The sequence below is a fragment of the Psittacula echo genome, assembly GCF_963264785.1.
Source record: "Psittacula echo genome assembly, chromosome: 20".
NCBI classification, from domain to species: domain Eukaryota; kingdom Metazoa; phylum Chordata; class Aves; order Psittaciformes; family Psittacidae; genus Psittacula; species Psittacula echo.
Genome location: NC_137756.1, coordinates 5,315,780 through 5,335,924, shown reverse-complemented (window position 1 = coordinate 5,335,924; position 20,145 = coordinate 5,315,780).

Genomic DNA, 20,145 nt, shown 5'->3' with positions numbered 1-20,145 from the left:
CACTTAGAACTGGGACATGACACGACCATTTTTGTACATGTGCCAACATGACAAACACAAAACCCTTTCAGAAGAGAGTAACAAAACCACTCCTTCAACATGTCCTTTTTGAAGCTAAAAGACAGGCCAAGAAACCAAGATTTGTATGCTTTCCTGTTTTATACCTGCTGACTATAAATACATACTGAGACCTAAACAATTTCTTCCCTCTTTTTCTTCTTCATGATCATGAAGGGAGTTGGGGATGCTGTCAGGCAACACTGAGGACAAGATGGAGAACTGGAGAGTTTGATCTGGGTCATGAAGTCTGCTGGTGTTCTGTGGGGCGGTGGTGGGAAGGGTCCTTTAAACTGGAAGACGGACACTGGACTGGAGAAAACGCACATAGCAGTTCACTGGAAAGTTAGTTTGCACTTTGCTCTGATTTTATTTGAACTGTTTTCTGGATTTTGAATGAAGCAATATGGAAGTGACCAGCAAAATACAAAATACTCATTTTAAATTGATGAATTCTATGTAAAGGATGACTGTGGACATGCCAAAATGAAGCAAATCAAGTCTTTGGAACAATGTCGACCAGTTCTGAGAGGCCATTGCATTGACTGCTTCAGAGAATACAGTGACAGAGCAGCTAGCTCTAACTGCTGCCACAGCAGAGCAAGCTCTGAAAGGGACTGGAGGAGACAAATGTCTTGCTCTGGCTTGCAGCACAGTACGGACTACTTTTTCCTAACAGGAGGATTACTCTGGCACAGAAGATGGTGCACACGAGGTGTGAGGATTCAAACCGTGCATGACTCGCAGAGCTTTCCATCAAAAATGTAAATAAGTATGAGTCAGTCTCCTTGCACTTAGTTCTGCTTTCATCAACCTCACTTTTTAGATAGATACCCCCACCCCTGGCCTGCTTCTCTTTGGAAATAACTTTCAGCCAGAGTTCTGGACGTTTTTAGCAACCTAAGGCAGATGGAGCAGGGAAGGGAGGCGTAAGGGCCAGAGACACTGATGGCTTGCTCCTGACACACCAAGACCCATGTGTGTAAGAGCATTCATGTACCTAGTTCCTACCCAAAATCTTCAGGAACTATTAAGTACCTTTGGAGAGCTGCCTATGTCTTTATCCATCAAGGCTTTTAAAGGGAAAGAAACAATACCTGATGGATGCCAATCTCTAGGTGGTACAACAGTATTTCAGTTTATGCTCTTCAGTACTGTTAAAGTCAAGATCTTTGGGGTGACCTAACCTGGCAACAAAACCAGCAACAACCCGTGGTATGGAGACTGCATCAAGTACCCCCAGTTCCTGCCATCTCAGCGGCTTGCCACCTTGAATTGTAGGGAAGCAGAGGAAGGAGTAAGAAACAAGCAGTAGTTAACCCAAAGCTTGGTGGCTGAGGGTTGGTTTGACAAAGGTATCAAGAGATTTCAAACCTGGGTTGGTTGGTATGATTGTAGATGGGAAACAAATTGTGTATGATCACTAGGTCAAGGTTGGTCCAGCCAACAGCCTGTTTCTGCATCAGGTGTGTTCAGGCCAGCTCGAATGAGCCGTGGGGTGGATGTTAAACCTGTAACCCAAGTGCATAGCTGAAGAGTCTGAAAACAGCAAGAACAAGTGCAGAACTTTGAATCTATTCAAGGCAGGTGTTGGGTCAGGTGGTATCAAGGTGGTTCATGGTAGCAGAACAAAATGACCACCACTGAAGTGGGATAGATGGTTACAAAGCCATCACCCATCTGAGAGGCCTTGCCTCTTCCTGGTGTCTCCATAACTCCTCATGGTCTTGGCAAGAGACAGAGGCAGGCATTGGGCAGGGGCTGGGGGTACAGGGGGAGGTCCTGGAGACACCACTCCAGGGGAGGTTTGCCTGCAGTAGTGCTCACAGGGTGTCACCTGAAGCACGGGCAAAGGTCTGCCAGGTTGAGTTGTAATTGCCATGCTGCTGGGAGACAGCAGCACAGAAGCAGCTGGGGTTCTATGGATAGGTGGAGAAAGGGGTTGATTTGTCCCTGAACAAGTCTGATAGCAGAGTAACTCCTAATGGAGAAGAAGTGAAATAAACTCCTGGCACAGCTGATGTGTTTGAGTTTGAAGAGGTGCAGAAGGATGAACACCTCCAGCCCTGGGTGGAATGGGGCCAGGAGGTAGCTGCTAATGGAAGGTGAGGCCCGTTTGTTTCTCTGGTGTTGGAAACGAGCCCGTCAAATGCTCAAAATGTAAATAGCCGTGGGGTTAACCATTTAACACTTTATTTCTCACAAAACTTGAATTATTTATTCATTTTAATTGTTGACTGTGGGTGTGACATATTCAGTAGCGTGCAAATGCAGAGATTGCTTGAAGGCCAGAACGACAGCTCCCTTAGTGTTGGGCTTGGCCCTGCAGCCAGGCTGAGCTGTGTCTTTTAATACCGACCAGTGACAGGTTTGAGGGAAAGCAGGGATCTCCACACACCCAGTGCATTCTGTCAGCACAGAGCAGTGGGGGGGCATCAGCAGTAGTATTCTATCTGGGTATAATTAGTTCTCTAGTTCTGCAGTGGTATCTGTACACAGCTCTGTCAGTTCTGATGGATTTTATAATGCTGTCTCCTATCTGTAAAGGTTTTCCTTTCCCTTACCGTAGCTTGCATGATGTAAGAGCAGTGACTAACTTATTTCTCAAGAGCAGATGCCTGAGTGTGTACCAGCCATTGTCCAAGGCACAAAGCAACGTGCTGAATGAGAGAGCAACAGCTTAGGTTTTCCTAATCTCTCTCATGATACTTATCTGAGTTGTTATTGTCTACCTGAGGGTGAGTTCACACAGACATGGATGCTGGGTCTGATTGACTTGCTGGAACATAATTGACTGAAACCAACTCCTTTTACGTTTCCTCCTTCAGCTCTTTTCAGTTTTTCCTGCAGAACAGCCAGGAGGGATTCTTCCATGGCCATTCACTCAGATGTAGCAGAGTATTTACAGTTTGCTTTCAAACAGGTCATCTCTCACAGGTAGCAAGCAATGGGAATAAATCCAAGCGAGTAGGAGCCACTGTGTTTCAGGTATCTTAAGTTCAGCCCTGAAATCCTTTTCTGTGTATAAAGAAAGGTTGCGTTAACCCTGGTTGTACCACTTTTTTAGTAGAAAATGCATTTCTTGACTGCAGGAATTGTATGTAATGACCCCATTCCCATCATTTCCTGGATTAATGGGGGAAGACCTTTCCCTTGTTGTCCCACAGCCCGTAAGCCCAGCGGCTGCATGCAAAGGGCAGTGGGTGCTGGGGCACCAGGATTTGAGGGGGAGTATTTCCCCCACCCTCAACCACCACTAGTACCAGCCTAGATGCCAAGAAAATGGCAACTCTGGCAGATCAGCTTGATCCTGACTCTCTGGATCCCTTGTTTCCACAGCTACAGATAGAGCTGGGCAGAGTGGTGTAAGGTACTAGCTGTGAGGTAAGCCTGCTTGGGTTGGGGGGGCGGAGATGGACCTGTATGGGAAACTAAGATATGGAAGTAAAGATCTTTTTGTGCCTGCTGAGGTGTCTGCATCCGTGTCCTGTGGCATGGTGGCGGCCAAAGGAATGAAAGACTCAAAGGAATGAAAGGCACAGGTCAGAATTAGGCTGTTTGTTAGTCATGTAATTCCCCAGGGTAACTGAAGGTATCCATCTGGTCAGCCTTGCTTCCCCACAGAGCCCTGTGCACCCTGGGCAGGCTCTATGGAAGCACCCATGTATGCACACACGTGGACACTGACCCTTCAGTGTGGAGGGGAGTAACATGTGCGCCTCTGGGACTGACAGCTGGGGCATAGCTCGCTTGTCAGGATGGCTTTTTTCCCTCACGTTGCACAACTGGTGTATTGGGGCGGCCACCCTGATTCCCACTCCCATTTTGGAACTGTTGAGCTCAGGTAGGTGTTCTCCTGCTTGGAAAGCTGTTTAGCTTGAGGGTAGCAGCTGGAACAGAGGCTTTAGCATGAACCAGAGGCAGCCCTCCAGTCATCAGTCACCTCTTTGGCTCTTAAAGAGCACCTCAGAGGCGCCAGTGTCACCGTGAGTTCCCTTTAACAGGTATTTATCGAAGGGTGGGGTTACGGCAGGAGCATGAAGACTGCATCCCTTCCTTTCTAGCTCTGTCACGTGCAATATCCTGATTCCCATGGATCTTGGACCTGTGCTGCTGAGAATACAGCTTGTCTGTTGTTAAACAAAATCTTGGCTTCGGGTTCAGATGGGGGAGGGGGTGAAAAGGGGGGAGGAGCCGAGGCTGCACAGGGTGGGGTTGGTTGTCTGCAGCTTTTGTGCTCCATCACATGGGAGGAGCTGCGGCGTCCCACCAGGGAGCCTCTGCAGTGTCACAGTCGTTGAAAGATTCCCTCTCTTTTTTGTTTCCTGGCTCTCACTAAGGTAGGAAAAGGTCACTGTTACAGATGGGGGTTTCAGGTTGGGAATAAAGAACAGAAAGCAAGCTCAGTGGTTAGAAACACTGCTGTAAAACATCCAAAATTCACATCCTCACCTTTGTTGTAGTTTTATTTTAGCACAAGGTCATATTCCTGTACTGCTGCATGGATTAGGACGTTGTTGTGCTGGTAGGCTCCGTGCTCCCAGTGCCGGCTGGGGGTGATCAGGGGGAGCACACAGGTGTTCAGGTGTGACTGACCCTGGTGGGATATCTCTGTCCCATGGGTGTTCAGGTGTAACTGACCCTGGTAGTGCATCTCTTACCCAGAGCTGAACGGAGGAGGAGCTTCCACCCAGGGCATCCTCCAGCGGGGGTCTGTGCCAGGAGCAGGGGGTGAGGAGAACCTGTGGATGTTATCCCCATTAGGAAAACATAGGAGTCTGAGCTGCTTTTCTTTCCCCCTTATTAAATTTGCAGAGTGAGCTTTGTGGACCTTGGCAGAGAGGGGTTTAAGGGGAGATGTGTGAGGTCTTTCCCAGGGTGAGTAATTGTGTTGCAGTGCTTCTCCCCCCCCCCCCCCCCCCCCCAATAAAAAAGCCATGAAACCGTGTTCCAGATGTGGTGTGGGTGAAACCCCCGGGGTAGAGGTGCCTCCTGCACAGCCCCTCTCGCTGGTGGCTCAGGTGTGACAAGGGCACACATGGACACCAAGCCATGCGCTGCCCTTGAGCACTGGCTGCCACCATCCCCATGCTGTGCCCTGCCCAACCTTTAAGCCCTCTTAGGGAGAAAACACTGTATTGTCCATAGCACTCCGAAGACTAAACTCTTTTGGGATAACCACAGTAATAAACTGTGAATGGTATTTTATAAGTAGGTGTAGATACGTACGCCGTTCTTTCGAGGTAAGGTTCTATGACATATGTAGCATAAACTGGTACTGCTGTTAAATGGGTCGATTATTAACTGAGCAGCTGTGTAAGGGGTAGCTAACTTTGAATGCACTAAACACTGTTCCACCAGCTGAGGTGGGGCCTGAAGGTAGTTGCTGGGTACTTGGTCTTTTCAGGGTGGGGGATATTAAGAGGAAGACGCAGGTCGATGACAACAGTTAAGTTTTTATAGCATTTTAATGTGAGAAATGGGTACCCATTCAATACATTAATCACAATAGTTTTGATCCCTTTATTTGCAGTTTCTGTGATTTCCCCACCACCATAAGCTGGAATTCCTAAAGAGGTAGCACCCGAGTGTAAGGAGGTGAAATAGAAGTCTCTTCCTAAAACCAGAGACAGCCAGAATATGTTTCCTGACCTGGCAGTCACAAGCTATTGATGTTTGCTTTTCTGATGAGGCTCAAATTCCCAGGCCCAGAGGATGACATTCCTGTCCCCTCAAAATCAAAGGCTGAGCCTCATCTGCTGGGGGTGGGGGGGGTGGGGGGGTGTGGGGCGGTGTGACACAGGGCCAGCACCGAGCTCCTGCAAGAGGCAGAGATGGGAGAGTCGGGGGTTTATCCCGTTCTCCATGATCTCAATGTGCAGAGACGAAACCAACAATACTTCTGCCTTATGAGGTACCTTCAGAGGAAGAGAAGCATCAGGACGCTGGGGAAGACGCTCATTTCTTGCAGTGATGCATTCAGAGTTAGCTGCCTTTCTGAACAATAAAACCTACAAAAACTACTGTATGTTACTTTGAAAATGTGAATAGTATTTTTATAGCTTGTTAAAGACACAGCTAGTTGCGTTTGTAAATAAGGATAATGTTGCTTTTATTTTCCTTGTGGACACCATTATTTGGAACATAATTGTCCTTAGGGTTGATTTGTATATAGGTAATTTGCTTGTGATTTAAGCCACTCCTCTCCTTTTCTTTCTCTCCCTTCCCACCCCCTGGTTTTGGTTAGAGGTCCCATTCTTGGCATTCTGTGTGATTCTGTGTTTTAGCACTATTGTGGTGTGTTCAGACTTTCTGCACTTGCTTACACAGTAGGGTATGCCAGTTGTGTGTGGCGTAATGTTACTTTAACCTTTCCTTTCTCATACGTTAGCTATCAAGAATTATACACGGTTAAATACTTACTGACCTGGGTTAATATTAGGTACATATTTTAGCCTAATTTCCCTTCTTTTCATGGTTTCTTGTTTTTGATTTTTTTTCCTTCCCTCCCCCCTTTTGTCTTGTTTGGAGGCTGGGGAGAACCCCTGCATCCTCCTCGTGTGGTTACATCCCCACCCCTGTGCAGCCCCCACTTCCCCTCATGGTCCTTGGGGTAGAGCTTTATCTGTTTGTAGAGGCAAATGTAGACTGCGACCCACCGTGCATCAACCCGCGCTCATCCCAGCTGAACAATTTGAAACTGTTCTGCCTTTTTGTTACATGAATCTGTCAGAAATATATTTTTAATTTAATATAAATGAAATTCAATAAAATACGAAAAAAAACTTGGTGTAATGGCTGAAATGGCTTCCCAGGGCTTGACACACACACACAGACACGTGCACAGAAACAAAGACACAGATACACACACACACACACAGACATAGGGGACACACATGAACATGGACACACATGGACATGCAGACACAAAGACAGACATACACATGGACAGACAGACAGACACATGTAGACACAGACATACAGACACAGGGATACAAGCACACATGAACAGACACACACAGATGCACACAGACACAAACACATACACAGACATGGACACATACAGACAGTCACACACGGACACAGAGACACAAACACGGACAGACAGACATGGGCACATACTGACATAGATACATACACAAACAGAGACATACACAGACACAGAGATGCAGACACAGCCATACATGAAGACACACATGAACACAGACATACAGACAAACAGACATGGACACACACACACGTAGGGACACAGACACACACGTGCAGACACAGACACACAGACACGGAGGTGCAGACAGGGACACAAACACATGGACACCCAGACTCACAGAAACACACATAGACACAGAGACAGACACAGACAAACAGACACAAAGACAGACACGCAGACACACACATAGACTCAGACACATACATGGACACAGAGACACATACATGAACAGAGACATAGGGACACAGACACACAGAGACAGTCACACGGACACACACTGACGAACACACAGAGACAGTCACACAGACACAAGACACGCACTAACAGATACAGAGACAGTCACACGGACACAGACACGCACTGACAGACACACACTGACAATCATACAGACACACAGAGACACACAGATACAGAGACAGTCACACGGACACACTCAGACACACACTGACAAACAGACACACAGATACAGACAGTCACACAGACACAAGACACGCACTAACACAGAGACACACAGATACAGAGAGACAGACACACACTGACACACACAGATACAGACAGTCACATGGACACACACAGACATGCACTGACAGACACACACTGACACAGATACAGAGACAGACAGTCACATGGACACATACACTGACACACACTGAAACAGAGTCACACGGACACACACAGACACGCACTGACAAATACAGAGACACATAGAGTCACACGGACACACACTCAGACACACACTGACACACACACAGTGACACACAGTCACATGGACACACAGAGACACAGATAGAGACAGTCTCACGGACACAGAGACATGCACTGATAAACACACAGACACACACAGAGAGACAGTCACACAGACACGCACTGACACACACAAATACAGAGACAGTCACACGGACACACACACAGAGACATGCACTGACAAACACACAGACACACACTGACAAACACACAGACAGAGAGACAGTCACAGACAAACACAGACACACAGAGACAGAGAGACAGTCACACGGACACACTCAGACACACACTGACAGACACAGATACAGAGACAGTCACACGGACAGACACACTGACAAATACAGAGACACATAGATACAGAGACAGTCACAGGGACACACACTCAGACACACTGACAAACACACAGAGACACAGATACAGAGACAGACAGTCACACGGACACACTGACAAACACACAGAGACATACAGAGACAGTCACACAGACACACAGAGACAGATACAAAGACAGTCAGACACACACTCAGACACGCTGACAAGCACACAGACACACAGATACAGTCACACAGACACAGAGTCACACTGACAAACACAGAGACAGTCACATGGACACACACAAACACACACATACAGAGACAGTCACACAGACACACAGACAAACAGATACAGATGGACACACACTGACAAACACACAGAGACAGTCACACGGACACACACTCAGACACACACTGACAAACACACAGAGACACAGACACACACTGACAAACACAGAGAGACACACAGATACAGGCAGTCACATGGACAGACACACAGAGACAGTCACACGGACACACACTGACAAACACAGATACAGAGACAGTCACACAGGCACACTGACAGACACACACTGACAGACACAGACAGACAGATACACACAGTCACACTGACAAACACAGACACATACACAGATACAGAGACAGCCAGTCACATGGACACACAGACACATGCTGACAGAGACACACAAGACAGTCACACGGACAGACACACAGTTACACTGACAAACACAGACACACAGATACAGAGACAGACAGTCACAAGAATACACATAGACACACTGACAGACACACAGAGACACATACAGATATGGTCAGTCACATGGACACACACTGACACACACACACAGATACAGAGACAGACAGTCACACACACACAGACACACAGATACAGTCATACACACACACACACAGATACAGAGACAGTCACACGAACACAGACACACACTGACACAGAGACACACAGATACACAGTCACATGGACACACACAGAGACACACACAGATAGAGAGACAGACAGATAGTCACACGGACACACACCCAGGCTCATGTGGACACATAGACACAGACACACACAGACACATGCACAGCCACACACCCCACACGCACCCCACCCTCCGCCCCCCCCCCCCCCCCGCAGCCTCTGGCACATCACTCACTTCAGAAGCCAAATTACTCCCCCCCAGGGCCGGGCACACACCCCAGTCACAGACCTTCCCTGCCAATGGCATTCCTGGTGCTCCCCAAAGCTGGTTACATTCAGCCAGAACCCATAAAGGTCACTTGGCTCTTTGAGGTGCATGTTAAAGTACTCCCATCTCCCTGGGCTTCACTTACTTGCTTCAGGAATGACCTCAGCATTTGGTACCCCACAGTGTGGGAGGGTCATGGCACAGATAGATAGATACACAGAGTTCACTACTACCTGGTCCTCGCTGTTGGTGGCAGGCAGGTTTACATTGGTAACCATTCGTGCTTTACAGCCGTGCCTATTATAAACTGTATTCTTATTTAGGGGGTTACATAGGGGAATGGGTAGGGAAAGCACTGGTCATTAGCAAAATGGAAGCACAACACCTCATGACAGGCAAGTTTAATACAGCGCAGAGGAAATGGTGCCTGGTGCCAAGGCAGGGGTTTGACATAAAACCAGGGTTGCTGTAGAGTTACAGAATCACAAACTTCAACAAGGCTGCAGAATAAACAAACTCATGAGCAATACAAGAGAGAAGCATCAATAAATACCCCCCACCCTTCACTCCTGCCCCAGCTGGGTTTTACTTACCTGGCCAAAAAGAAAGCAAGAAAGATGAATGAACCAAGTGTTTGCCAGTGACCACTTTATTTAAAGCCCCGTGCCACTCATTCAGAATAGCCTGGCCAAGGCCACTGAATTTGGCTTTTAAGCTGCTCCTGTCAAGCACAATTCAGCTTTTAGTGAACATCACCTGTGAAATTACTCAAAGCTGAGGACTCAGTGCTGAAGAAAGCTGATCTTGCAGTAAAAGGAAACAACACCCACAGGGCTGGTAGGGCCCAACACAAGCACACCAACACCCAGCTTTACAAACCGCCCCACTCCTCAGGTTTGTGGCTCACACCGCTGGGTTTGTCCCACCACTGCAAGCCTCTGCACTGGGCACAGGGGAATGGTTTTTGCTCTCTCTAAAAGCAAACCAAGCAGCTGCTGCTGGCACTGTAACACCTCCATTAAGGCCTGGGACCATCCAAGCTGTTGTACCAGCTTGAGTAATACTGGAGCAGCCCCAGGAGTCAGAGAGTGCTTCAAAGCTTGCACTCAGTTTGCAAATCATCATACTACGGTTGTAACACTACTGAAGAGGCCCAATGCACATCAACCCATTTTAAAACAAACCCCTCTCATGCATTACAGAATGCATCAAGTAAAAACCATCAGCAGATAAAAACTCAGCTCAGCTGCACCAACAGGGCTGTGGCTACTGCTCAGGGCAGCAGCTGAACGTGCTTCCTACATCAGAGCTCAAACTGGGCCAGCAAATATTTTGGAAACGGCTGCCAGAAGCTAGGAACAGAATAGAAAGGTGAAACCCAACAAATCAGCATCCCTTTGGCTCCTTTAATCCGCCTATAATGCACTGCTCCACTTCCCTGCCAGGATCCCAATGCACCCATCCCACAGGCAGGAACAGGCTGTGCAAAGCATCCACACCAACTCAGCTGCTCTCCAGCTCCTGATCATCCCTGGAGTAGCTGGTGTGGGCACTGGGTGGGAAAAGGGACCAGACACCTGCAATTGTAAGAGCTGGGACCAGTGCTGTGAGCTGGAGTGGGTGAGGGATCTTACCTGAAAAGGTGGATTTGTACTGGCGAGTCCCCTCACTCCATAGGAAGGCTGGGCCTGAAATGTGCCCTCCTGAGCCATTTTAAGACCATGGCACTAAATGTTTGCCAGCTGAAAAGCTGGGGGCTTTTTAATGGCTTAAGTCAACTGAAATACTTGCTTGATCCTTTTGAACATTGGGATGGGTTTGGGGTTGGGTTTTCAGGGTGGGGGTTTGGTGGGGGAAAGTTGTTTGTTTTTTTAACCTCCCTCCACAGATGCCCCAGGCAGGTTCCTGGGAACACTCGGGAGTGCTGGTGCAGCCCCAGAGCATTCCCTGCTCCCTCTTACCTGCCCCGAGGGGGCAATTTGTTGTTCTCCTGCAGTCTCGCCTTGTTCCTTCCCAGGGCAAAACTGATGTTGAAGGTTGGCCACAAAGGAGACAGAACCATCAAATAACTCAGGCCTTCGTTCCTCACTCACCTGGGGACCACAGCTTCTGAGCCCCCAATGATGTCCCAGTCTGCAGGCAACCACATAACACCCAGACTGGCTCAGCTGAGACAGGCAAAAAGAAGACAGGAGATGGGGGTTATGATGTGGTGGGGACAGGGGAGATGACACAAGTGAATTGTGTGATGCCTGTGAGAGCAAAGTGAGAGCACCCTCCGGTAGAACCACGCTGGAGGCAACTAGAGTGGCCACCAGGACAGCAGGCTGACATGCAGATAGCAGTAACAGACTGCAGAAGTCCAAGAGGTGTCAAGCGTAATCATGACCTTTATCATGGGCCTACTTGTTTGCCAAATATATGCACAAAAAAGTAATAAAAAGACGAAAACAAACACCAACACCAAGTCAAGATGTGTAGCAGGCTGGTCTTAGCAAAGCCCTGCTGCTGTCCTCTCTCTCTTGCACTCTCCTATCATGGGCCAGTAGTGAAAATAAAGGTTTAACATGGTCTTAGGGCCCCCAGCCCTTCACATCACCCTCTCCACCATGCTGAATCAGGGCCACAACACTGACAAACAACATTTGGGAAGCAGAAACTAATCATTTTATGCTGCATAAATGGTATCAACTGTTTCTGGCAAGGCTGCATCTATCTGTACCCCCTGCTTTTTCCCCACCAAGAAAAGCTTTTATTGTTATTACACACAGAAAGTCTGTATGAACTGCTCCCTGCAAAGCACCTGCAAATCAACAGCCAAAGAGCCTTGTAGCAACAAGACACTGAGTCATGGTTTCCTTTTAGCCATGCCCACAGCAATCTGCTTTTGTCCCTGACATACAGGGCATGGGCTGCTGTGCCCCACGCAAGGACCGTGTGCAGAGCTGAACAGAGGAATTACAACAAAGGAAACCTTTTGTTCCCACAGAATAGAAATGGTCCTGAGTTTTCAGGCCTTTGTACCTAAGTGTGCTCCTGGCAAGGCCAGGACCAGGACTGGGGAGAGGATGGGAGCAGGGGAGGCCAGGAGGGATGAAGACGTGACTGCACTGCAGGAGAAGCAAACCCATTTCTTCCGTGCCCCACTGCTTTGGCACTGGTGCCTCCTCAGCAGCTGAACCACAACTGAAGGCATCACACACTGCAGCACGGCACAGCGAGGGAGGCCCCCTCCAGAGCAAACACGGACCCAGCTCCAGCGAAATCCTGCTGGCCCCAATGGGCCCCAATTGCTCAAACACTGCAGTGGGCAGCAGCAAGTGGTCCCGTGCACCACTGGCTCTGAGGAGCACAAACCTGGGGATGGAAATGCCCTGCCCTTCACTCCTCCTTTGCTATGTATGGGAGCAGCTTTCCAGAGGTAAGTTATTTCCTTCTTCTGTTACCTTCTACCATGGCAGATGGCACGGTTGGGCTCCCCACTTGATAGCTGCCCTGAATGGCACATCATTGATTTATGTTTCAAAGCACTCATGGCAACCCTGAATCCTGTCAAACCAAGGAAACCAAACTATAGTTAATGAATATGTACTTAATATGACTTAATGCTGAACAGAATCATAGCATGGTTTGGGCTGGAAGGGACCTTAAAGCTCATCTAACAGGGATGTCTGTGTGTTTAGCTTTTTAAGAGGGTATAAATAGTAAAACCACACTGGTTTGTCATCATGGCATTCAGTAATTCAGTACTGCAAATATATGAATAGCAGCTTTTTCCCATTACTGGTTTCAAACCTGCTCCTTTCCTTCTCTAACTACTCTTTCCTTTTCATTAAACGGCTCATGTAGAGAATCCAAAAAGGACACCTATGTGACATACAAGTGCTCTGGAGTATTCTTTTCCAAACAAACAGCCAGCAGAGGCTACAACAGCTAAAGCAGGCAGCAGGGGCTCAATGGAGAACAGGTGGCAGAGGCCATTGGATTAGATCATACTCCAGTTAAAGACAGAGCATCTCAGATTTCTAACTTCTACTTTAAATAAATTCCTTTTCCTGGTTTCTAGACAGGAGAAAACTAATACAGGAACCATTATTGAAATAAATGGCAGTCACCACATTCTGTCATAATGAAATATTTAAGATTATTTAACAGCAAACTGTAATCTCTTACAGTTATGTGAAGTTACATACAGTTATGTACAATTATGTACAGTTATGCTCCTGTGAGGAGAAGGGAGTTGGACCTGATGATCCCTGTGGGTCCCTTCCAACTCAGATACTCTATGATTCAATGTCAGTCTTACCCAAAGGCCATCCCACCTGCAGAAGCCCCCAGCCTGTCTCTGTCAGGGTTCCTCCCTGCTGCAAGTCTGCACTTCCAAAGATGTGCTGAGGTGAATGACTCAGCTGAGCTGGATGTGGTGGGAGGGATGCACACACACATACACACACGCATCAGCCCACGAGCAAAGCCATGTGCCAAAGCACTGTCCTGCTGCGCAGTGTGGCCCCTGGGACCTGAGGAGAGAGCAGGGCAGCAGGCAAGGAGAAACTGTTTAAGAGACAGTCTTGTCTGAATTTGCTGATTTGCTAAAATCAGTGTTTGATGGAGCAGTGATGGCTTCCAACCAGGACCTGGGGACCACAAAGCCCCCCAGGACCCCAGCAGAGGTGATATTAGCCCGACTTAGACATGAAATGCTTGTGTATCTGGGGCAGACAGATTGCGTGTGCTGCCGTTAGATGTACTGTCTTAGCCAGAAGAGAGACATGAGGTAAGAACTTTCTTTCTCTACCGCTTTATCTGCCCTGTGCAGGATTGCCAGATTATGCAGAAACACCAAGCAGCAGACAGTGAAATGTTTGCATTGCATTTGCATTGTTTACAGAGAAAACATGTTCATTTTGATTGAATGTACTTATAACTGTGAGGGAGAAAACACTCATGCATGGAAGGTAGCAGTAACCACGGAATAATTTCCAAGTGCTGGTCCACAGCATGCTTTCATCATGGCCTGAGCTGGCCCCCAGGTCCTCAAGGGCAGCCTGGGAACTATGAGCTAACCCTGGCAAGCCCTGGCTTGCCCACAGTAATACACTCACACTTGCTGCCTCAGGCCCAGCAGGCACATCAACATGTCACTCCAAATGGTCCATGGATTTATTAAGGCAGCTTTGGTGAGTGCAAAGCTGTGCGTACCTGTGAGGCTGGGAGTGATGGATCACTCTGGCTGGAGGAGGCCTCAGGTGTCCTGCTGAGCACGGCTGCTGCTCTCCCCACAGCCTTGTGGTCTCCAGGTAGTTTAAGCTCAGTGGGATTCCTGTGGGGTCTTCCTGCACGTGTGGCTGTGTGACAAGGAAAAATGGCTCAATCTCAGTAACTTTACTGTTCCTGCACCATAAAAGGAGTTTGGTTCTTCTGATGGGTTTTGCAGTCAGGCAGATTTGCAAAGAAGCTTGCAGGTGGCTTAAAGTTGTATATTTGCTATGTAAATCAATACTGGCAGCTATTTGCTTTGCAGCACAGAGGCTGAAACACCTGAGGCTGTGAAGGCTCCCCAGGCACTGCAGAGGTTTGCCTCTGCTCCCTTCCTCTCAACCAGGCTGGTAAGATTAACAGCAAGCTTTCACCTCCTGACAAGCACCAGTTTGTTCTCAGCAAAACCTCACTGCTCCAAGTGACCTGTACCCACAGAGCAGCTTGGCTTGTGCCTATCCATTACCTCCCTGACCAGCATGTCTGTGGGAAGAGCATTAGGGAGCCAATCCCTTAACGCTGCAGATGGGAAGGAGAAGTCCAAGAGCATTTGCAGAGTGCTGCCACAATGATACATGGGGAGACATCCCTCCCTGGTGGGGACGCTGGTGCATGGGCCTCACACCCCAGCACTATGGCCAGGCTCAGCAGGCTTTGCTGGGAGCACACGGATCTGAACTCTGGGTCTGGGCTCTCCTGGGCAATTCAATCTTTTTCTTCTTACCACATTTGTTATCCCATCACCCCTGGCTAAATGTGATGGAGAAGGAGACTGCCTTCTGGTGGGCAGAAAGGATCTCAAAGCATCCAGCCACTAAACACAGGAGAGAGGATGGAGATGTTAAACACCTAATTAATTCAACTGATTGACTGCACTTTGTATTTCATTGGAATCCATGTTCTCTTCTGGGTCTCTGTTGGTAAATGGGATAAAGACCCATCAAGCTTTAATGGTGTGGAAGAACTTTACAAGGTGGCTGTCTGAGAATGCAATAGTTAAAATAAGTTAGACTCCAAATTTAACAGGGCTCTGAATAACAAACTATTTGGAGGTGGCTACCTTTGTGCAGGGAAGCAGCTTCATTTCAGTCAAATATAGTGGAGAAACAATGGAGCATGTTTCCTGTCACATTAGAAAGATTCCATAGCTTTTAATAAAGACAAAAAGAGGAGGAGTAGGTGAATATTTCAGAAGCTATTATTCAAATATCACAGTTTCAAATGGTATCTACAGTAACTTAAAACTAATTCTGAGGTGTAGCATCCATAACACAATGGACAAGCTATACCTCCAGCAGCTCCTTTCAAGTTGGAGAGCAGAGGGAGAATTTGGAGGCCCTGGATGGTACAATGGGCTCAGCCATCCCAGGCTTCACTGCCTTTCTGAATAACACAATGTGCTTGCAAACCCATCAGCGGAGTGAGGACGGGAGGGACTCTGGATTAAAATTGGAAGGCCTGCAAAAGATGGGAGGAGATGCTTTGACTAAACTTCACTGGCAAACCAGTGCCAGCAAATAAATCCCAACCTGTTGATCCCCAGGAGCAGGCAAGCACCCTGTATTGCAGCACAACACCACTGCAGCCTGCGGCTTTGCTTGCAGCCTGCACAGAAGAAGAGGAGGCAGGGGAATGTCACTCAAGTCCTACATCCGTCATCAGCCCAACACAGATCACTTCAACTCGCAGAAGCTGGTGACAGCATTAATATTCAAAGATCTGCCACGAGAACATGAAAGGGTGAGAAGTGGGGTTTCGACACTGCTAAGAAGGTGTTCCAGCGTAAAGGGAAAGAAACAAAGAAACAAATACAGGGAAACAAAAATGCAGACCTCTGCACATGACGTCCTGTGCTGGTTTTGGCCTGGATAGAGCTAATTTTCTTCACAGAAGCTAGTATGGAGCTGTGCTCTGGATTTCTGCTGGAAACAGTGTTGAGAATTCAGGAATGGTTAAACCGTGACACATTCTATTGAGCTTTGAGTCTCTGTTGTCAGACCTGATAGCTGGATGAGAACAAATGGGAGATTGCCCTGAACTGAATGGTGGTTTAACTCATTCAGCAGTGCAGGTATCTCGCTGGTTTCACGCCATTCTCTCAAAATCCACCTTGCCATACCACACTGCTGCAAGGCTGCAGCGGGACCCCACAAGACTGCCCTGGGATGACAGGGAGCAAACCCAGCCACCACCATGCTCTGGGCTGCCTCACCAGGAGAAATGTGCCTCTCTTATCCCTGTGCAGTGCCTCAGCCCTATTTGCTCCCCTTGGCAGAAGCAGCCTTCATATCCCTTTGGGCAGGTTTCTCACCTGCTCTCTGCTGTGTGAAACCTTTGGCACATGCTGGTTTTCTCTCCTGGGAAGCTCCCAGCTGAATGAACCCCAAGACTGAGTGGAAACAAGCTTGAAGAGGCAAAAAGGTTCACACTGAAGCAAGTCAGTGGCTGGGACACCACCTGGTTCACAACTGCCCTGACCATGTTGTCTTTCCCACCTGCAGAGCCTCCCTGCTCTTCTGCTGTTAACAGAGGTCTTAGACCTCTTTAGGGCACGCCAGCAGGGTTTGGTGGTAGCCTAAGTTTTGGAGTAAGCATGGAGATGCTAATACCAGTCCTGCTAAATATGATCTGGAGACAGAAGGAGATCACTGCCACAGCCCCTTTTCAAGTCCAGCTGGAGACCAGAGAAGATTGCTGTCTTGAGGAAAAGAAACCATTTGCTCTTCATCCACACCGCTAATGACAACAGAAACTAGATTTATTCTTACCTTCCTCTGAGTGCAGACAGCCTTCTGAAACCACCCGAGCAGACACCTCTTCTTGTGGTTGTCACTGGTGCAAGCTTCACCGTGCCTGCAAAACACATCATTGTAAAACTCATTTCTTCTCCTGCCTCATTTGTGGCAGGAGGCTGGGATTGCTGCTAAGGACTAACACAGGGGCCTCTGAGGACACTACCAATGCAGCACAGCCAGAGGCTTTTCTTCAGCTACCAAGAAATGCATTTCTCAAGCCCAGTGGTGTATGGGACATTACCTCAAATGAGAATTTCTGCAAGGTACAGTGCCTCATGCATTGGAGGAGCTCCAGGTTGAGCTGGAATAAAACGTCTCCCTGGCTGAGAAGCACAAGTGCTTGGACTCACTCAGCAACAATGGAAATCTCTATGGCCACCCAGGGAGAAGGGAAATGACTTTGTGGGGTTCCTGGCTCTCCTTCTGCCTGGTCACACCATCCAGCTCACACAGACTGCAGCAAATTCATCTTACTTTCAGAGGGCTTCTCTATCTGGAGGCAAGAGGCTGAACAAAGCCTGCCTGCAAATGCCATCCACCAGCCAGAGGAAGGGATAAGGTGGTCAGGGATCAGCAGTTCCATAAGGCTCAACTGCCCTGAACCAGCAAGTGCTGGGCTGTCCCCATCTTCCCTTGGTCCATGCTGTGGGCATGACTGCTCCTCCTTGCGGTATTGTCCTCACTGCTACACTTCTGATCCTTACCCCTAACCATACTCCATCCCATTCCTGCTGCATGGAGGCAACAGCCTCTCTATGGATGAACAACACAGGTTTCTACCACTGCCCTCCCTGTGCAGGAAGGAGCCAGAGCTATACCCTTCCCCAAAGCCCCTTTGCAACACAGCATCCATGCAGTCTGCAGTGTGCTTGCTCACCCCACATGACTGTGTGTCAGCAGACATCACTGCTGTGTACCATCCACGCTGTAAGTTTCCTCACTTCCTTCTGGACCTGAACATAAAAGAAATAATAGGCAAATTTAGGACACTTGATGTAAAACTGGAAGCTTTCTGGTTAGCCAAGGGCACTGACAACTCAGTCAGAAGAGGAGAAAATGGGAGAAAATGAGCTTGCCCAGAAAGATTCTGTGCTCCCTTGCTATGCTTTTGCCCATATGGGGGTCTCAATCAACAGCTACTTTTCCTCTTAGGTAAGCCCTGACCCACACTGGCAGGAGACTTCCCCATCATGTGGTCAACAAAGAGTCCTCCAGATGAGCAAAAGAGGGAGAATCTCAGTCCTAAAGTTCATACAGTCCTTGGTATCTTCTGACTGGAAAGCACTGATTGTTGAGCAGAAAACAAAGGGGGTCTACTGGGAAGCAAAGGGCCACCTACTAACTTAGTTATTTCTCTCCATGCACAGAAACCAGGACACCAGAAGTGAAAGCCCCTTACCCTTATGTCACAAAAAAGCAGAAGAGTCTATTTTCCTCTTGTTCCCACACAACCCAGCCTGAAAAAGAGCAAGGGGTGACTCTTCAACTTCCTTAACAATGGAAAACCTAAGGAAGGGATGAGTTGTACAGAATCCAGAAGAACGGAGATTGCAAAGAGTCAAATCTGCTGATAATACACTACTTGCAAAACAAGCTTCTGCTATTCCCCTCTTGACACAGCGTCTGTTGCCTACTAGGGCAATCATATCCAAGTGTAATTGTCTAACAATTGTTCCGCACTGAGAAAATAGTTCTGATTACAGGCATTAACACGTTTAGGCATTAAGCTTCCTCACTGTAATTACCCTTGAGCTTAGTCTCGCAAATGAATTAATGTGCTGATCGCCTGGACTAACAGAACCAGCAAAAGGGTGATGAATTGCTTCCAAATCAGATAAAATCAAGCGTGACATCATTTAATTAATTTCAGGGCTTGGAGTGAGGAGAAAGGGGGTCAGCATGATGCTGAGAAGAAATGCATCTCTCCCTTAGTGATTTCTTTGGAGACAGAAAGATGCAAACAGGGGAGGATGGGGCTGGGGGGAGAGGGAAGATGCACACCAGGTGTGAAAGGGGTTGCTGGAGATGGTGCTGTATTATTTCTGTGTATGAGCATGCAGCAGCATGACCGATGTGGTACAGCTGACACCGGTGCAACGGATGAATTTCTGGGTATGACCAGATGCGCTGCTCACCTTGTTCTGATTCTGAGTCATTTTCCAAGCACCAGGACCCATGTGTAAATTCTGATCCTCCCCCAAGCAGAGACGGCTCTTGGCCTTCCCCAGGGTCACAGCTCCCCCATGGGACCTGAGTGCTTGAGGGTGGCATTGCCAAAAAAACACTGTCCTTTGTTCTGTTTCTGGCTTGGGATCATTTGCCAGGCTGTCAGCACAAGGCTGCCATCAGCCAGGAGCTGGGCTGGCCATTGCTACTGCAAGCAGATAGACTGTTACCCTCCTTGACTTCTCCCCTGTGAAGGACCTCCTGACAGTATTTGTTTTAGAAAGGAACAAAAGGGGTCGATGGAAAGGACATGGCAGGGCTCTGGGCTGCTGCTGCTGCTAAGTACAGACTCTCTCAAATTAAAGCTTCCCCTCGGATGGCTGCCCACCTGTAAAATAAAACGGCATCATAGA